Below are 20,680 nucleotides of genomic sequence, written 5' to 3'. Positions count from 1 at the left end.
CAGATATTTTTATTCTGTATCTTGCATACAAAACGCCATTCAAAAAGACAACAAACTTGGAAAAAATATTTGTGACACATATGGCAAGTGCCTAGAATCCCTAAACTTAAAAATGCTTCTTTTAGTCATTAGAAAGGAAACATTACCCAGTAGGAAAAAATAGCCAAAGGACATAAGCAAGCAATTTACAAAAGTTGCATTTATCAGACTTTGTTTATGACTTCTTTTTTTAATATTTTATTTATTTGAGAGAGAGCACAAGCAGGGTGAGGGTCAGAGGGAGAAGCAGACTCCACTGAGCAGGGAGCCCAATGTGGGGCTCAGTCCCAGGACTCCAAGATCTTGACCTGAGCCAAAGGTAGATGCGTACAACTGAGCCACCCAGACGCCCTGTTGATGACTTCTGAGTTTCCTGTCATGCCTAGAAGAACTTCCCCACTCCCAAGATGCTCAACTGTTCTAATGAAAGATATGCAAACCAAAACAATTTTTTACTATCACATTGGAAAATATCAGTTACCAATATATAATTCTGATAATAGTATTGTCAGAGAGTTTCATGTTTGTACAAGTATTAAGACGCATTGTGGAGGGTATTATGCTGAGCGAAATAAGTCAATCAGAGAAAGACATGTATCATATGATCTCACTGATATGAGGAATTCTTAATCTCAGGAAACAAACCGAGGGTTGCTGGAGTGGGGGGTGGGAGGGATGGGGTGGCTGGGTAATAGACACTGGGGAGGGTATGTGCTATGGTGAGTGCTGTGAATTGTGTAAGACTGTTGAATCACAGACCTGTACCTCTGAAACAAATATACATTATATATTTAAAAAAAAGAAGAAGATAGTAAGAAGGGAAAGATGAAGGGGGGGAAATCGGAGGGGGAGACGAACCATGAGAGACTATGTACTCTGAGAAACAATCTGAGGGTTCTAGAGGGGAGGGGTGTGGGGGGGTGGGTTAGCCTGATGATGGGTATTAAAGAGGGCACGTACTGCATGGAGCACTGGGGGTTATATGCAAACAATCATGGAACACTACATCAAAAACTAATGATGTAATTATGGTGATTAACATAACATAATAAAAAAAGTTTAAAAAAAGGCATTGGTAGGAATGAAAATTGCTACTATTTGGAGGGCAATTTGTGAATGACTGTCAAAATATTTATTGTAGTTAACATGATTTGAGTCAACAACTCCAATTCTTAGCAATTTATCCTCACAAATATATAAAGTTTATGTATACAAGGATTTTCACTGAAGCATTGTTCATAATCGTAAAAAATTGGAAATTACCTAAATACCTATCAATAAAGAGTTAGATAAATTATGGAAATTCCATACATTGCATTTGTTAAAAAAATAAATGCATAAGCCCATTTGGACTGACATGGAAAGCTGTCCAAAATATATTCAGTAAAAAAACAAGTTGCAGATGAGTAAGTATAATATGATTTCTGAAAAGTTAAAACATATACATACAGTAGTACCTCTTATCCACGGTTCTGCTTTCCACTGTTTCAGTTACGTGTGGTTAACTGTGGTCCAGAAGCAGATGATCCTCCTTCTCACTGTTGTCAGGTCAGTAGTAACCTCGTGCTACATCACGATGCCTGCCTTATTCACCTCACTTCATCTCATCACATGGGAATTTTATCATCTCACATCTCACCCAAAAAGAGGAAGTTCGGTTGAGTACGATACAAGAAGATCTTTTGAGAGAGAGAACACACTCACATATACTTTCTTACAGTATTTCATTATAATTGCTCTGTCTTGTTATTGTTTTTAATCTCTTACTGTGCCTGACTGGTAATAATTAAGCCTTATCACACATACATATGTACAGGAAAAAACATACATACAGGGTTCAGTACTCTCCACGGTTTCAAACATCCACTGGGGGTCTTAGAATGTATCTAAGGTGCCCCTCTTTAAAAAAAAAAAAAAAAAAAAATTTTTTTTTTAAGTAATCTCTACACCCACCCATCTTGGGGCTCAAACTCATAACCCTGAGATTGAGAGTCACATCGTCTACTGACTGAGCCAGCCACACACCCCAGAACAGTAAGATCTTTAGGGTAAAAACTTCACAATGCTACACAAGGACTCAGAAGGACAACTGAACAAGTGGCAAGGCACACCATGTTCTTGAATAGAAAGACTCAACATCATAAATGTATTTTAACCCATAAATTTAATGTGATTCCATTAAATTCCAAACCATGTTTAGAAACTGGACAAGACGATTTCAAAGTTCAAGTGGAAAAAGTAAAAACAAAAAGAGCCCTGGAAATTCTAAAAAGAATAAATGGGGAATCAGCTCTATCAAATATTAAAAGATAAGACAAACTATAATAATTGTAATAGTGGAGCATAGGCACACAAATAGGCAGGTCAACAGAACAAGAATTCCAGAAATAAACCCAAATACACAAGACTTGTGTGTGTAATTTTTAAAACGTTATTTCAGATGTCTAAGTAAAAGATGAATGTTCAATAAATAAGGTTAGGACAACTGGGTAGCCATCTGGGGGCAAAATCCAAATGAAGAAAAAATTAAAATACAAAAAAGAAAAATAATATGGGCAGTAAGGGGAGACTTTTTTTTTTTTTTTTAATGGTGTTTGTGTCCTATCATCCTTGTCAAGTGCTTTTGGCTTTTTTTTTTTTTTAAGATTTTATTTATTTATCAGAGTGAGAGAGCACAAGCAGGGCGGGTAGCAGAGGGAGAAGCAGACTCCCCACTGTGCAGAGAGCCCGATGTGGGGACTTGATCCCAGGACCCCGGGATCATGATCCAAGCCAAAGGCAGCTGCCCAAGAGGAATTTTTAATAATCTCAGAATGTGGGTCTTTCTCAACAAGACAAAAGATGCAGAAACCATAGAAGAAATTTGACCACACTGAAGAATATTTTCCCTTCTCAATACTTGTAGATGCTCTAGTCTTTACTACCATGATGGCATTTTGGTCCCCCCACAAAGGGCCTTGCAGGGACCTTTCCCTCTTAAGACAAAACAATAACAAGGGGCGCCTGGGTGGCTCAGTCGGTTAAGCATCCGACTCTTGATTTTGGCTCAGGTCATGATCTCAGGATCCTGAGATCTAGCCCAGCATGGGGCTCCATGCTGAGTGTGGAGCCTGCTTAAGATTCTCTCTTCCTCTCCCTCTGCACCTCCTGCTTTCTCTTTCTCAAAATAAATAAATCTTTTTTAAAAAATAACAGAAAATAGGGGCACCGGGTGGCTCAGTCGTTAAGCGTCTGCCTTCAGCTCAGGTCATGATCCCAGGGTCCTGGGATCGAGCCCCACATCAGGCTCCCTGCTCAGCGGGGAGTCTGCTTCCCCCTCTGCCACTCCCCCTGCTTGTGTTCCCTCCCTTGCTATCTCTCTCTGTCAAATAAATAAATAAAATCTTAAAAAAAAAAAAAAAAAGAAACAAGGAAATGTATGTTTTCAGAAGGCAATTTTATTCTACTTCTCCCTGTTTCTTTTTTTTTTTTTTTAAATGTTTTATTTATTTATTCATGAGAGTCAGAGAGAGAGAGAGAGAGGCAGAGGCAGAGGGAGAAGCAGGCTCGCCACCTAGCAGGGAGCCCGATGCGGGACTTGATCCCAGGACCCTGGGATCATGACCTGAGCCGAAGGCAGACGCTCAACCATCTGAGCCACCCAGGCGCCCCTACTTCTCCCCGTTTCTAACACCCCCAAACTCAGACATGATGGAGCAAGGCCCAAAAACTTCACTCACTGGGTAATTAGGGAAGGGCAGGCACAGTGGAGGCTAGGGTTGTCTGCTTTGCTCTCTCTGCTGTCCCTTTGACCATGTCCTATCAGGAAAAGCAGAAGGCCCCGCAGGCAGCCTGTGGCAGCATTGTCCAAACCACACTGGCGGCTCCCTGCTTAGCTGACCATCTCACACCTTTATGTAAATTTTCTGAATCTCTTTTGCATAGAAAATGAAAGTGCTTTGTTAAAAAAACAACAGTGTTCCTTTCTAATAAACCACCATAAGCAAATTCAACAAACCAGAAACTGGAAAAAGTGAAGCGCTCCTATAAATCAGTTAACAATGCAATGGGCAAAGGTTATGTGAGCAAACACTTAAGAGAAAATAAAATGGAAACATGTCTCAACCATGAAAAGATGCTCAATCTCAAACTTAAGGAAAATGTAAATTTGGGACGCCTGGGTGGCTTAGTTGGTTAAGCATCTGCCTTCGGCTCAGGTCATGATCCCGGGGTCCGGGGATCGAGCCCCGCATCGGGCTCCTTGCTCAGTAGGGAGCCTGCTTCTCCCTCTGCCTGCCGCTCCCCTGGCTTGTGTTCTCTATCTGACAAATAAATAAAATCTTTAAAAAAAATGTTAATTAAAATAACATAGGTAAAATATTTTCCACCTTTTTTCAAAGTCAAAAAGTTTGATGACTATTTACAAGGTATGAAGAAACATATTGCTGGTGGTGGTATGTATGATACAAGCTCAATAGAGCACAAATGGGCAATAACCAATACAAATTGAAAATGTATGCAATAACCAATACAAATTGAAAATGTATGCAATAACCAATACAAATTGAAAATGTAACCACCTGGGTGGTTCAGTTGGTTAAGCGTCCGACTCTTGACTTCAGCTCAGATCTTGATCTCAGGGTCATGAGTTCAAGCCCCAAGTTGGGCTCCATGCTGGGCATGGAACTCAAATTAAATTAAATTAAATTAAATTAAATTAAATTAAATTAAAAATGTATGCACTCTTCGATCCAGCAATCCTACTTCTTGGGGTTTATCCTACATATATCCTCACCAATCTAGATTTCTCCCTAGCAGAAATCTAAGTGGAAAAGACAAAACAAAAGACTTTCTGTATAGGGGATACTAAGCCAAATTAAGGTCACAAGTAGTATTTTGAAGATAGGGATTAAGAGAGCATGTGATTATTGAATGCTGGGATCCTCATCTTTTTTTTTTTTAAGATTTTATTTTTAAAGATTTTATTTATTTATTTGACAGAGACACAGCGAGAGAGGGAACACAAGCAGGGGGAGTGGGAGAGGGAGAAGCAGGCTCCCCGCCAAACAGGGAGCCCAATGCGGGGCTCGATCCCAGGACCCTGGGATCATGACCTGAGCTGAAGGCAGACGCTTAACGACAGAGCCACCCAGGCACCCCGATCCTCATCCTTTTCTTCCCACTAAGCTGACACAACCAAATCTTTACTCTCCATGCAGAAATTTTAAAGATTCTTTTCTGGAGAGTCTGCCAATTCCCAGGATAGAGGCATTAGAGTTCCCCTAACAAATGTCCCATACAGATTGCTCTGAAGTGAACCCCAAAGTCAAAATCTTAAAACCATGTGCTCAGATCTTCCAAAGTGTTTTTTAGTCCCTGGCTCTTTTTTTCTTTTTTTTTTCCCAAGATTTTATTTATTTGAGAGAGCGAGAGAGAGAGCACACACGAGCAGGGGCAGAGGGAGAGGGAGAAGCAGACTCCCCTGCTGAGCAGGGAGCCCGACGTGGGGCTCCATCTCAGGACCCCAGGATCATGACCTGAGCCGAAGGCAGATGCTGTTAACCGACTGAGCCACCCAGGCGCCCCCATCCCTGGCTCTTGATCATAAGCAGGCAACCAGGGATTATCCATACATCTGAGAAAAGCCTCTAAACATGAGTTTTATAGATGAAAACAAATGAACAGGGGGGAAAAACAATGTTGGAGAAAACAGGCTATGCAGGGAGATGAAAATTTTAAAACATGCTGATATTCTCAGGTAAGTTCATATTGCATCTATGAAACAAACAGGATGACATTTTTATAAGAAAAAAATCTCTTGGATATTAAAAACGTGGGTAGCAGAAATAAAAACACTAGAAGGGTTGGAAAAGAAAATTGAGCAAAGCTCCCAGGAAGAGCAACAAGATGAATCTTAGGAGAACTAGAGATAAGAAAGAGTGCCACCCTGAGAGAGAAGTCCAGCATCCAAACACTGGACGAGGAAATCCTCTACAGAATGTTCAAGAAAAATGTCCAGAACTGAAGGACATGAGTCTACAGAACAAATGAGCCCACCAAGTACCCAGCAGAATGGATGAAAATAAATCCATACAAGGCACAACACTGTGAACTTTTTGAACGCTTGGAATAAAGAGAATATCCCGCAAGCTGGCGGAGAAAATGTCACGTACAAAGGATTAGAAATCAGATTGCCTTTAGACTTCTCAGCAACTACACCGAAAGCCAGAACTCAGTCTGGAACATAAGCTCTTGGACTCTTTTTCTTAGTCACTGATGTATCCCACGTGCTTAGAGCAGTGCCAGGCATGTATTAGGTTCTCAATAAAAATTCACTGAACGAAAGAGAACAGTGGAGAAATACTTCCAAAATTCTGAGGAAAAGTTTCTTCCAGCCTGTAACTAAACCTATCAATCAAGTATGGGGTTAGAATAAAGACATTTTTGGATGGGTAAGGTCTCAAACAATTTACCGTCCGTGGACCCTCTCTCAGGAAGCCATGAAAGGATTTGCTCCACCAAATCAAGAGAGGCAAGCAGTATAGGAAATAAGAGGGAAAGGCATAGGGAACCACCAGGAAGGTGGTGATAATAGTTGTGCATCAGACGTAAAGGGCACCCAGTTCAGACTGGAGCAGGTACCGATGCCCACTGCCATTGCCATGCCATTTTTTCTAGGGTCAGAGTGCCTTGGTTGTCCTGGCCCAGAATCTCCTCTTTACTTGGTTTGCCTAGACCTTGTACTAATGAATTCTCTGCCACCAGCATTAGCTGAGAACCTTCATTTTACACCATCGAAATATTCTGCTCTGACCCCCTCCTGAGAGCAGGAGGTAGGGCAGGATGAACTAAGCAGCAGAAAGTACAGCAAATCCCACTCATCTTGGCACTATTCCTGAGAGACACACTCAACCTGACCCACACTTTAGTCCAGCCAAATGCTCCATCTGTGGTGACCCCTGTGTTTCCCACGTTTCATAACCTTACTGTGAAGGTTCTCCCAGACCACCCCCAGGTTCAGAATTCAGCACGTAGTTGTACTCAAGGTTTTGCTTGACTATAGTGAATGGACACACAGTCAACAAAGGAGAAAGGCTATGGGCAAAGTCTAGGGGAAATCAGGTGTGACCCAGGAATCCTCCAAGTGCAGTCACACAGGGCATGCTTAATTCCTCCAGCACCGAATTTGTGCTAATCCATTACAGATGTAGCACCCAGGGTTTTTATTGGAGGCCAGCCATATAGGCACATACCAGACTGACCCAGTCCCAGAAGGAAAGCAAATGTTCAGCATAAACTATAATGTTTGCTGCAGTTTACACACAGAGGGTCACTCTTATCATTAAGGGAATGGTGGGAACCCCCCTGAAATCCAAGTCCCCAGATACCAGCCAAGGTCCAACCTTGGGAGCAAGTAGACCTTTCTAAGGAGAGCACTCTTGGGCTTGCTGTGTGAGCCCTCCTGCATAGTTGTCCCCTGCTCTTACCCGGAAGGGGTCCTGTAAGCAGTTAGGGAAGCGGAAGCCAGCCTGTGATGGAGAACCTCTATTTAGTTCTATTTTCCTGGAAGCCTTCAGTCCAATAGTGGTAGTGTTGCCTTTTCCTTACATAGGTAGATACACGCATGCCGTTTAGTTTTCGTTCTGTTTACTGAAAGATACCGTTGGGGTACACATGAAGGTGGTAAAACCACAAAGGAAGTCAAGGGAATGAGTGATGGATTTTGTCTCCCCAAACCCATTCTGCCCATCCCCCCTGGTAACAGAGTTGTAATTGAGCAGCATGTGGATGGCCGTGTGACAAAAGTCTTGCTATTGGAGCCTAAGTAGAAGTGATGTGCTGCTTCCGGGTCTGGGTCTAAGACTTTAGGGTGCCTTTCCCATTATTTCTTTCCCCTTTATAGCTGGCTGGCACCCAGAAGTGCCGATGACAGCTTCGGCCACACAGACAGTAAAACATCCTAGCGACAGAAAACAAAGATAGGAGGGATCTGTTTCCCTGAATGATCATTTAGAGCAGGAGCCGCTCACCAGCCTGGACTGTTCACATGGGTCTAGATGTGAAAAAGAAACACTTCTTCATTTTCTAATGCAGTATCTTTTTTTTTTTTTAAGATTTATTTATTTGACAGAGAGTGAGCTGGGGGGTGGGGCAGAGGGAGAGGGAGAGAATCCTCAAGCAGACTCCTTGCTGAGCACGGAACCCAACACGGGGCTCGATCCCAGGACCCTGAGATCATGACCTGAGCCAAAATCGAGTCAGCTGCTTAACTGACTGAGCTACCCAGGCACCCTTCTAACTCAGTATCCTTGAATATCTTTGTTATAGCCCATTATCCCCACCCCACCCCCATCTACTACAAAATGATAACCCAAAAGACAAGATGGCAGCTACCTTAGGGGGAGGCTCCCAGGGAACTTCCAAGACCTAATAATGTTGTTTCTTAACCTGAGTGAATAGGACACCGGTATTGGTTTTATTCTTAGTCTTCTTGATAATACATATGTATTTTACACACACATTTTTGTATGTTTATATGTGTGTATGAGTCATTCCACAATTTAAAAAGAAAGTTAAAAATACAGTAATAATGAGGGGCACCTGGCTGGCTCAGTCAGTAGAGCGTGCGACTCTTGGTGTGATGAGTTCAAGCCCCATGTTGGGTATAGAAATTACATTTAAAAAAAAAGTAAAAAAGAAATCCAATGTGTAATAAAAATTAAATGAAATGTAATGGCCCATAGCCCTTCTAAAGTCAGGACAAGAATTTCTGTCTCTACCACCAATTAGCATTGTACTGAAGGTATTAACCAAAGCAATCAGACAAGAGGAAGAAATTAGATCTATAAAAAGTAGAGAAGAGGAAGTAAAACTTCCGCTATTTATTGATGGTATGATCAAGTACTTAGAAAACCCAAGAGAATCAACTAAAACACTGCTATTAGGAGAACTCAGTGAAGTGATAAGGTAAACAGTTACCTACAGAAATCAGAAGTCTATGCACACAAACACATAAACAGCATTACGGGGACCATCCTCATACGTGTCCTCTTATGGACTCATGTAGCATTTGCCTTTGATATGTGCTCTGGAGCAAGACTGCTAGGTCAGAGCGTTTACGTGTATTCTTCATTTGATTGAACTGCCAGATGGCTCTCCAGAACAGCTGCACGAGTGGACACGTCTACAGCATCCTTGCCAGCATTTGCCATGTACCCCAGAGAAGGTGCTTCTGCAAAACCAGGGCTAAACCAAGAAAGAGGAAGACATGGGATCTAGGAAATAAGGATTCTAATTGAGGAAAGCGGTGAAAGGAATCACCAGGATGTGCAACAGGCCTAAGTTGGAGCGGAAGGACGCAAGGCTGTGGGAAGGAGGGTTCCAGGAAATTAGTAGGCGAGCCACTGCATTTAAGTGTTCTGAAAATATTACATTGATAGGTAATTGAAGGATCTGTTGGAGACTTTAGGGAAATTTTTTATGAAACAAAAACAATGCAAACATAAACACAAAGCAGAATACCAAGAATAACAGAATAACTGGAAGTTACTGGAAGAAACTGGAAGAAAGAGTAGGGGGCATGTAATGGCAAACTTCCTGGCTCATCATTGAGCAATTGTTACATGTGCTTGATAATGTAAACACTGATTATTGATTTAGCCAAAGTTTATCATAAGCTATGAGAGGATGGGGAAGCAGACTCCGGGGTTGTTGGTGGTGAAAGAGCTAAATCTTCATCTGCCGTAACAGGAGTCAGTAGTATCAATTGGTCATTTACAAAATAGCTGTGTAGGCCTATGACTTGGAAACTGCTGGAAGAGTGAGTGGTTGCCGGTGTGTAGCAGGGTAGAGGAAAGGCGGTGGTGGGGCAGGGACTGTTATTTTTCATCATATGTTTTTTAGAACAATTTCTGCCTGGGTGGCTCAGTTAAGCGTCCGACTATTGATTTCGGCTCAGGTCATGATCTCAGGATTGTGGGATCGAGCCCCATGTGGGGTTCCACGGTGGGAGCCTGCTTGGGATCCTCTTTCTCTCTGCCTCTGCCCCTCCTCCCCCCAAAAAACTTAAATAAGTACAGCATTCTGTATGTCAAACATACCTCAATAAAGTGGTTTAAATGCATATATCCTGAAACAGGTATTTAACAGCAATACAGATTCACAGTGTATGTTACACCTAAAGTGTTAATCAGATTCCACTGAACTAGGAAGCATATTCAGTATTTATATGACATTATAATAGGAGAGCATTAGATTTTGCCTTTGCATATCCAGAAAACCTTTTAATCTGAATTATCTTCACGAGTCCCCAGAAATCTTATAATTATCCAGTTATCTCTACATCTATATGTGCCTTAACCCCAGAGAAAGCCCTGTAAATAAACATTAACAGTATTCCAGAACGGATGCGTAACTGGGAAGTATGAGCTGCCTAAGTATGGTTATGTCGAGTCTTACACCAATTTGACGAACAGTTACTGGCAATAGGTGAATTATCAGTCCCCTTAATAGCAGTATACACCCAATCCCTTTGCCGTGGCCTCAGGGCCTCAAGTCATTCTTTACCCCTTCGTGTCATATTTGGCCATGCGACTTGCTTTAGTCAGTGCTAGTGAACATGTTATGAGCAGAGGCTTGAAATGCGCTTGTACATAGGCATGTGAGCTTGCACTCTTACCCTCCAGTAATCTGCCAGGATAAGAGCTTCCCTCTGATAACTTCAGCCCAGGTCCCAGAATGCAACACATGCAACAGAGCTGCTCCAGAGGCCTGCAGCCTGAAGCAGAACAGCCCCAGCTAACTCTCCTTTGCATGCACAAGAAATAAATGCTTATTGTATACTTCTGAGCTTCTGTGGTGGTTTGTTACCCGGCATTATTGTGTCAATATCTGACTAATACATATTCCAAGTTAATCTTTCCTAAGTTCTTACTAGTACATGTCACAGAGCTGAAAAATGAGATTGTATTTTGGTCTGTAATTGTGCCACAGATTGGGCTCTCCGGGAAGCAGATGCTGAGGAGTTCGGAGTACAAAAGGTTTATTGAAGAATAACACCTGTGAAGGAAAGAGGGTACCATCAGACAGCAGTGCAGGCCTGGCAGAGTCTCAGCCAGCCCAGGAGGGAGCTCTAGAGCAGATCCTTGATGGAGAGGTCCTGGGTCAGGGGGAAATGGCTAGACCCTTGTACTGCTGTCTGGCTCAGTCATTGACTAGGGATTACCCAGAAAAGACAGGGCCCTTAGCTACCATGGCTTGCCAGTCATTGGCTGGGAGATGTGATCAGTAATTCAGAAAGAATATACAAAATGTATCTGAAATTAAGACCTCCAGATTCAGATGTGTCTCGGCCACTGTGTTGTAGTGCACCACGTTGTTGTAATCAAATCGTTCTTATAATATGTTGACTTACTAATGACAATGTGTGGGGGCTCTGTCACAGAGCACTTGTTTCTGAGGTGGTTTTGCTGCTGCTGGGGTAGTGTCGCGTGCCGGGCCGCATCAGGATCAGGTGCATCGGGTACAAATATTTGCATTCCAGTAGACGTAGGATGTAGAAGACACAGGACTTTGCACACGGATGCACTTGGCTCCTTGCAGTATTGCTACTGGTTCTTGCATAGGACACGAGAATTCTGATCAAATCTATTTCCTGTAATTCCCAGCAGAATAAAAAATGTGTGGTGTGTTTATAGTTGCGGTCACTGCGTTACGGAGTATATTCCTAACAGAAGGGATCTTCTGTCCTGATTAGGCATTGGTAAGAATTGAATCCACTTACATCTCACACCTCTGGTAACCGGGAGCATTTTCCACCAGCTACCTTCTGGCTTCGTGGGTTTCAAACCTTGCTTCTCCCCAACTTCTCACACACTTCTGTTGCCAAGTGCCCTGGGGCCCATTCACATCCCTGAAACCTCTGGCCCCACACCCTTGGCTACACAGAGAAGCCACTGAGCCACGTCCACAATAGCCCACTACACCTAAACTAACTGTAGCCATCCGACAGGAGAAGTGGAAATGGAACAGAAAGAGACCGTGGTCTTAGCCATTTGCGGTGAAATAGCTGAATTTTTCAGAATTTACAAAAACATGAGCACATTGCTAGGACCTGCCAAGGGGCCCAGGCTGGTGAGGGACCCTCCATGGCAGTTCCAACTCCACTTAGTTTCACCCCCCCCCATGATGGTAGCTGCTCTCCAAACCACACCAGCCCCCCCTCCCACGCCCACATCTGGCCCACAGGACTTCCCCTTCGACCGCCTCCCCTTGTCTCCACTGTTCTTCCCCACAAGTACTTTTGCGTCCTTCCCCGTACGGCCGTGGCACCTGCCCGTTGCCCTGGTGAGGCCTCCAAGAGCCCAGCCAGCAACACAGCAGCTGTGGTGAAGACTCTGAACAGTCACCCATTAATCATTTTGTTACCATTGCATTATTTGGAGTCAGATGTTGTCTCTTTTTTACTTATGCCCATTATCCCGTCCTCCGTATTTCAGATGAGAGCCCTTCAGGTCAGGCCCACCTGTCTCATCAGCCTCTCTGGGCTCAGCATCCCAGGTTTGTTGACAGCGGCCTCTGTCATTGCTGCTCAAAGTGCCGATCCGCAAGGAGGCGAGTTTGCACGGGAATGGGAGTCTTCTGCATCACAGTGCACGCTGTCAAGGTCAGCTGACTGTTCTGGTAGCAAGCTTTCCCAGTGAAGAGGCAGAGCGTTGATCACGTCCTGGGGCGAGCCGTCGGGCAGCAGTTTGAAAATTAGCCACCAGCCCACAGATCATACTTTGAGGGCCACTGTCTTTGATGACATGACTTGGGGTCTTAGGAGGTTTGTAAATATCCTCTTGTTTCCCTGCCTGGACTCAGAACTGCTTGAGAGAGGTAGGAGTTGGACAGGTGGAGATTAAGCTAATAGCTTTATTACTGAAAAGCTGATTAGAAAGGGCTGTGCATCTGTGGCCAAAGGGACTTTCCTTTGAATTCATCTCACTCACCCTGGGGTGGGCCCCTCCTTAGGGCGGGATGCCTGCTCTGCAGGAGGGCAGTCAGAAGAGGATTGGTTTGAGTGTGCTCCATCCACCTCCCAGACATCACCCATCATTTCCTCTGGGAGAGGAGGAAAGGGGGCAAGGTGGGATGAGAGGCCAGAAGTGTTAGGTCGGCAGTGGTCACAGGTCCTTAACCTGGAGTCCATGGCTTTAGAGGGTGTCTGGAGTCCCTGAGATTGAATGGGGTGTGTGTGTGTGATTTTTCTAGAGAGTCTGCAGCAGATGTTGTGGGTCCTCGGCCAGATCCCTTTAACCCACCCCCAGGCGCTGCTGTGAGTGTTCCTACCCACTTCTTTGATGAATCCTCCTTGGCCTACAGGGAGCTCCTGGCCAGAGAGACTATACCTGCCCCCCACCAGGGGAAATTGACTGACTTGGGGTACAGAGGCCACCCCTTGCCTCCAGGTAGGAACAGCTCTAGTGCAATGCAGGGTCCAGGGCAGCTCAGGAGATCAGGCAGAAGCTAGTCCTCCCTGAGGCCACTTCTTGCTCAGCTTTTGCCTCCTGCCCTAGCTTGCTTTCCTCACTCCCCTTCTCCTTGGAGCGCTCCCTCCATAAATTACGTATACAGGAACCCTTGTCTCAGCCTTGGCTTCCAGCAGTGACGGGGTTCACAGTCCTTGGCTCTCCTCAGATTCTGCAAGTGGTTTATGATCCCATTGTGGGTTGAATCCTGGCCCCAAAAGAGGTATGTCCACATCCGAATCCCTGAAACCTATGAGTGTCACCTGATTTGGGAAAAGGGTCTTTGCAGATGTAATGAAGGATCTTGAGATGAGATAATCCTGGATTAGCCAGGTGGGCCCTCAATCCAGTGACAAGTGTCCTTAAAGAGACACACACAGCGGAGGTGGCCCCATGAGGACAGAGGCAGGGGCTGGAGTGGGAGCAGGTGACCACAAGCCAAGGAAGGCCTGGAGCCAGCAGAAGCTGCAAGAGGCCGGGAAGGATCCTCCCGTAGAGTCTGTGCAGGGATCACGGTCCTGCCGCACCTTGATGCCTGACTCTGGCCTCCAGGACTGTGAGAGAAGAAATGTCTTGTTTTAAGCCCCCCCCCCCCCGCCCCCGGTTGTGATCATTTGTCTCGGCAACCACAGGACCTGAATACCTCCAAAAGGTTAAAAATTCCCTCTAGTTGTCGAAGCTGCAGTCCTGCCACGTGGAAGTATGAGTGTGTGCCCGGGCCGGTGGCCCCCTGCCCCCACCCGCATCACTGGCATGTCCAGCTTCCCATCCCCAGGCCCTTACAGGGCCGAGCTTGCCAGGAGCCTGTGTGCTGCTGACATGAGGTGCATGGTGGCCGCTCTTCCGTCTATGACAGGGAGTGTAGGGGACTTCTCAGGGCTGTGCTCACTGCCTTGGTCCACCCCCTCGTTCTTGCTCCGAGAGATACCGGAAAGGCCGATTTTGTTTTCCTTAGGGTTTCCGGCAAACCACAGCATGGTCTTCCTGACGGTATTTTTCAGGATTGTGTCGTGTTCCAGGATTCATCTATGATGATGCTTTCCTTCCTCTACATTTTATCCATCCTCTCAAGAAATTAGCTCAACAGAGAGCTCATGCTAGCACACTGGACTCCTCTGTTCCTTCCCTCTTTTTATCTCCATCATGATTATTCATGATTGTATAATCAGGATTTCTCCTTAGAAGCTCCTTACTTGATATTAGCTGACAGAACAAAAGGTTCTTCATTAAATGGTGACTCTTTTCTGCTCACTGAAAGTCAAAAGCTAATGAAGTACTTTGATCAAAATGAATTTTGATATCCATTCTATGAAAATAGCAAAAAAACTTCCAGGAGCAATCAAATGGCTGTGTGGACCGATGCTTTCAGAGGTCCGGAACCATCGATCAGGAGGTCTGTTTCTGAACAAGGAACTGGAAAAGCCAGAGCTGCTCACGCCAGAGCACAGATGGGAAGTAAATGCCTTCTAGGGGCTCCTGGTTCACAGGAGTGCCCCCCCCCGACCCTTGCAGCAGCTTTCTCATTGTCTCCCTGTGCCCAGGTTTGTGATCCCCAAATCCCAGTTCCACCAGCCTCCATGATCTACCTACAGCACAGATTTCCATGTGGCCTTCCCTGCTCCCCACTGTCTCCTGTAGGATAGAGACCACGCTCCCCACACGCAGTCCCAGGCCCTCCAGATGGGCCCTGCCTTCCCACAGAGTGTGCCCCCACCCCACTGCCTCTCACCTTTATACCTCTGCACGTGCAGTCCCCTCCTCTGGCGTGCCCTTCCTCTGCCCTGACCAGATCTCCCTGACCACTCAGCGCCAGTGTCACGGCCATTGGGAAGCCTTCTGGCCCTCACTGTGCTCCCATAACACCCTGAGCCTATTTTTGTCATGCCGCTTACATCAGAGTATACAATGATCTATTCTTGTGTCTGTCTCCCCAGCACTGAGTTCCCAGGGCAGGAAGTGCATCTTGTAGATCTTTGAGTCCCCAGATCTAGATCAGTGTGTGTCAAATGAAGGATGAATGAAATCTCTTGCCTCCTAGGAGGAGTATCAGGGGCTCAGTCTCACCACCCTGAGATCATGACCTGAGCTGAAATCAAGAGTTGGATGCTTAACCAACTGAGCCACCCAAGCGCCCCCATATTCTGTATTCTTTCATTTACCCTGTAAATTATCTTGGAACGTTTGATACTTATGTTCTGTTTTAGTTTTTTTTAGATTTTATTTATATGACAGACAAGTGAGCACAAGCAGGGGGGGCAGCAGGCTGAGGGAGAGGGAGAAGCAGGCTCCCCACTGAGCAGGGTGCCCGCTGCGGGGCTCCATCCCAGGACCCTGGAATTATGACCTGAGCCAAAGGCAGACGCTTAACCAACTGAGCCACCCAGGCACCCCTACTTATGTTTATTTTATCCAGAATAAAAAGAAACTAGAAATGTCTATAATAAAAAAATCTAGGGCACCTGGAATCCCTGGATCAAGTCCCGCATTGGGCTTCCTGCTCGGCGGGGAGTCTGCTTCTCCCTCTGACCCTAACCCTTCTCATGTGCTCTCTCTCATTCTCTCTCTCTCAAATAAATAAATAAATAAAATATTTTTAAAAAATTTAACTTTTTCATTATTTTTATACATCCACTAAGTTCTAAAAATTATTTGAGGCAAGTTATAATAGAAGAAAAAATATCAAACCATGAAACCCCCACCAGCAGAGACTTCTGTCCTGTTGCCCAGGACCAGGTCATGTGGCCCCCTAACGGCTGAGAGTTGGGGAAGCTCAGCTTCCCCAAGGGGAGAGGCTGTTGGAAATGACTGAACAGACAGCCAAGAGTGTCTGCCACTGAATGTAAATAGCATCTACAAGTCATTAATCAGATTCCTTTCTTGTTCACCCCAGGAGTCCTGCCTCACTAACAAATAAGGTTCCATCTCTTCAATTTGTAAGGCACTCTGAGCGCTTCCTAAGAAAGCAAATTCATTATTTTTTCGAGATCCTCCCCACGCCCACCCAACACCGAACTCCTGGGAACGCTGGTGCGTCTTTCAAAGTTCCTTTGGTTGCCAAAAACAGGAACCTAGCTCCCAGTAGTGTAAACGCAATGGGCTTGTGGCCTCCCAGCGCCGAGCTATGGGAGACACGGGCTGGAGCGTGGCTTCCCTGCCTGCATCTTGAAAGCTTCTCACTGTTTCTCATCTCCGACTCTCCCTGGTGGCTTCAGTATAACGTTGGATATGAGAAGGAGAAATAAGCTCTTCCCACCAATTCCAGTGAGAAAACACCCGGGGAAGGGCTGTGATTGGTGCGACTGCAGTCTGATCCTGTCCCAAACCAGTCACCACAGCCGGGCGCCCACCCTGCGGAACTAAGCTGGGCCACTCCGCCAGAGTCCCAGGCTCAGTGGGTCAGGAGCACGGCCCCGTGAGCAAAGGAGAAGGAACGCGCGCTGAGCTGAGCAGACAGTGGCCGTCCACCACGCTGATCAGTGACCCGGTCCTCCCGGCCACCCCTGCTGAGACTCGGACAGCCTGTGCAGGGCAGGAGGGCCCCACTCCCCGAAGCTGTTGCAGAAGCGACACAGCGTCCTGCAGACCAGGACAGTTCAAGGCTGCTCAAGTGGGACTCTGTCCTCACAGCTCCCTGTGAGCAGCGATTCCTCAGGCTGTGGCAAAGGCACAGTCCACCCAGGCCATGCTCACACCCCACTCAGTCTCCTTGGGGTTCCAACAAACTGCTCTGTGGCCCTGGGCGCTTCATCCTTTTCCGGGGTGTGTCCAAGAGCCAGCCACTGCCCAGGATTCCTGCCTCGCCTCCTCTCCCCAGGGCAGAGGCCCCCCCTTCCTCCTGGTCCCAAGCTCAGCTCCATTTCCTAATCCAGGGGGCTTTTCATTCCTTTTGGGAAAACCCCACTTTGTTATATTGGCTTGTTCATGGGACAGTTTCCTTCATAATGAAGCATCAGCCCCTCCTAAGGGGCTCTTTGTAGTGGTGCTGCTTCTGAGACCAAGCCAAGGGTGGCCCATTAACAACTCAAAATCCAATGGCTCAGTCGGTGAAGCATCTGCCTTTGGCTCAGGTGATGATTCCAGGGTCCTGGGATTGAGCCCCTGCTCAGCGGGGAGCCTGCTTCTCCCTCTCCCTCTGCCTGCCGCTCCCCCTGCTTGTGCTCGCTCTCTGTCTCTGTCAAATACATAAATAAAATCTTTAAAAAAAAAAAAAATCCACTGCCACTTCTTGAGCACTTACTATGTACAAGGCATCTCCCCTCCTTCATCTAATTTAACCCCCCAAATACTCGCAGGAAGTAGGTATAATCAGTCCCGTGTGACTGATAGGAGAAACTCTCACAAGGCAAGTGTGTGACAGAGCCTGAATGTGAACATGGTTTTTGATCCCAGGGCCCCTGAATACAGAGTATAGAAGTCTCTGATCTGCAGGGGATGAAGTCACGGAAGCACTTGGCTCACTGAGGTCTACACACACACACAGCTGTTTAGTGCAGGAATCGCACCCACCACGTGTGCATACATCCTGGGCACCATCAGCCATGGCCTCATGGGATTCCAAGAGCAAAGAGCCTTCGGCCCCTAAAATCAAGTTAGCCCCACCGCCCTCCCTGCTCAGAGAGGCACCGACGCCCATTCCAGGCTGAAGGAAAATCTGGCATGGGGCCACAGAGAGGCAGCCTGTCTGGCCCAGTGAGGTGCCTTCCTAAGGGACTTTCAAGGGGGATTGCCCAGAGCCATGAACTTCTGAACCCAACCAGAACCTTACACCCTTCAGGGCAGCTTGCCTCCATCATCAGCATGGAGCTGTGATGGGGCCTGGGAAAATACGCAACAAGTTCCGGTTCCAGCTGCGGGCCTTCTAGCCCAGACCAAGAGAGAGTGCCCGACCCACGGCGGAAGTGCCACCTTCCTTGGTAACTCAGGCGATGCTGATGAGCCCAACAGCATCCTCGAAGTCACCCTTAAGACCTGTGTTCGAATGCCCAAGTAGGAAGAGAACATGCTATGTATTTTAATCCGCTGGACCATTCCCGAGAAAGTTGAAGGAAGCCAGGGTGTGCCCTGCTGGGTCAGGTCTGCGCTCATCCTGTACCCCTAACAGGGCCTGGCACGTGAGTTAGATGTATTTCTGCCTAATACAGGCGGCGTCCCTCCCTCCAGCCACTGTGGTTTGCTCTGTTGCCAGCTTGCCCCCGGGTGACTTGGTGGCCACGAACCCAAGGCAGGCTCCCAGCTGGTTTGGTCGAACACGTTTCTTACTCACGCCTAGGGAAGCCCTGGCACCAACCTCACGGAGATCTGCCTCACCATCCCCAACAGATGACTCCACGATGTGTTTGTGTTGCCACCGGGGCTCTCGTTCACCGGCACCCAAAGAAAGCCCTGACGGTCCCCTGGGTGTCGGACGCGTGTGTCTTGATCCAGCGCTCGTCTCCCTGCTCTCAGCTCCTCGGGGTCCCTGTGCTCCGCGCCACTGTGTCCTCAGGCTTCCACTGGAGATGAGACAGATGGAGAGAGTCCTATGAGAACAGCAACCGTTCATGTCGTTTATATCGCTAATGGCGCATGGACCACGGCTCGACATGGCTATTCTGAACATTTCTACCTAAGTTAACCAGCCATCCAGCCCACCTGGCGGGGCCACAGAATGGCAAAACAAAATGGCCCCCCACCTGGCGGGGCCACAGAATGAATGTATTCTCATTCATCCCCTTGTCTGCCTATTCTTTCAGAAGTGCACCTCCTGGGGACCCGCTGCAGGCCCTAGCAATGCGCAGGAGGGTCCCAGGTCCCTGCCCGCAGTGCACATGACAAATAACCGACACAGGGCTACCGCACCTGCATGAAAAAGCACCATGGGAGGAAAGAGGAGGAAGACAGTACCAGTCCTGTGGCTCCCCGAGGAGGTGGCTGCAGAGCCACACCTTCAGCACCTACTCACGGAGAAAGAACACAGGTGGGAGGAGGCGTGCAGGGGTGTCTCGGGAGTGGTGGTGTCGGGGGACGAGCCCCAGGAAGGCTGTACTAAAGACTTTGGACTTGATCCTAAGGTCAAAATGAAGCACGGAAGGAGCCGAGCCGTAGAGGGACTGTCACATTTGGTGCCTAGGGATGTCCCTCTGGCCTCCGGTTAGACATGGGGTGGGACATTTGTCGTCACCTCTGCTCCTCCCGTAGCCCCTCCGCAGATGGCGGTAAAGATGATACATGCATGTCTCACACAGAACGGAGGAGCAAGACAAGAAAGCAGCAGGAGGGCGCAGTGAACCGAGTGTTGGGTGGCAGGACGCAGACGGACAGGCAGTAGCTGGCCTTACCTTCGTCGCCCGTGTGGTCACAGCCCCCAGCCTGTCCAGTGCCCTCGGGAATTCGAACAAGAGAGGGAAGTACTACAATACCAACTGGAGAGTTTTTGTGATTTGTGGGTGAGGGCCCAGCAGTGTCAGCGTCTCTAGAAACGGACTTCACGGGTCAGGAAACTGAGGCCCACATAAGTTATCTCCCCAAGGCCCCATAGCCTGATAATGGAGCAGGGATTCAGACCTGTGCCTGTAAAGACATGAAAAGATAATCTCTTCTAATTTTTATCTTTAAACGTCTATTAATGAAATAATTATTTAAAAGTCCCCCCTTTTGGAATACTACTCAGCCATCCAAAAAAATGAAATCTTGCCATTTGCAACGATGTGGATGGAACTAGAGGGTATTATGCTAAGTGAAATGAGTCAGTCAGAGAAAGACAATTATCATATGATCTCACTCATATGTGGAATTTAAGAAATAAAACAGAGGGGCGCCTGGGTGGCTCAGATGGTTAAGCGTCTGCCTTCAGCTCAGATCATGATCCCAGGGTCCTGGGATCAAGCCCCATATCGGGCTCCTGGTTCAACGGGGAGCCTGCTTCTCCCTCTCCCTCTACCTCTCTCCCTGCTCATGTTGTCTCTCTATCTGTGTCTCAAATGAATAAATAAAAATTTTTTTAAAAAATTAAAAAAAAAAGAAAAACGGGATCATAGGGGAAGAGAGGAAAAAATAAAACAAGACAAAATCAGAGAGGGAGACAAACCATAAGAGGCTCTTAATCAGGAAACAGGGTTGCTGGAGGGGAGGGGAGTGGGGGATGGGGTAACTGGGTGATGGGCATTAAGGAG

At 46.8% G+C, this 20,680-nt stretch overlaps 1 long non-coding RNA gene across 1 annotated transcript in view; it reads left to right on the top strand.

Annotated features, from left to right (window-relative positions):
• Positions 1-17,912, top strand: part of LOC135361649 (uncharacterized) — a 30,408-nt gene extending 12,496 nt beyond the window's left edge. The window contains exons 2-3 of the long non-coding RNA XR_010405338.1: positions 1,531-1,587; positions 16,420-17,912. This is a non-coding gene — a long non-coding RNA (uncharacterized LOC135361649). The remainder of the gene's footprint in view (positions 1-1,530; positions 1,588-16,419) is intronic.
• The last annotated feature ends 2,768 nt before the right edge of the window (positions 17,913-20,680 follow it).

This window comes from Mirounga angustirostris, unplaced genomic scaffold (assembly GCF_029215605.1).
Source record: "Mirounga angustirostris isolate CCGP_5_RB_7025 unplaced genomic scaffold, mMirAng1.0.hap1 SCAF_9, whole genome shotgun sequence".
Taxonomy (NCBI): Eukaryota; Metazoa; Chordata; class Mammalia; order Carnivora; family Phocidae; genus Mirounga; species Mirounga angustirostris.
This window is presented reverse-complemented; position numbering and strand designations above follow the sequence as displayed.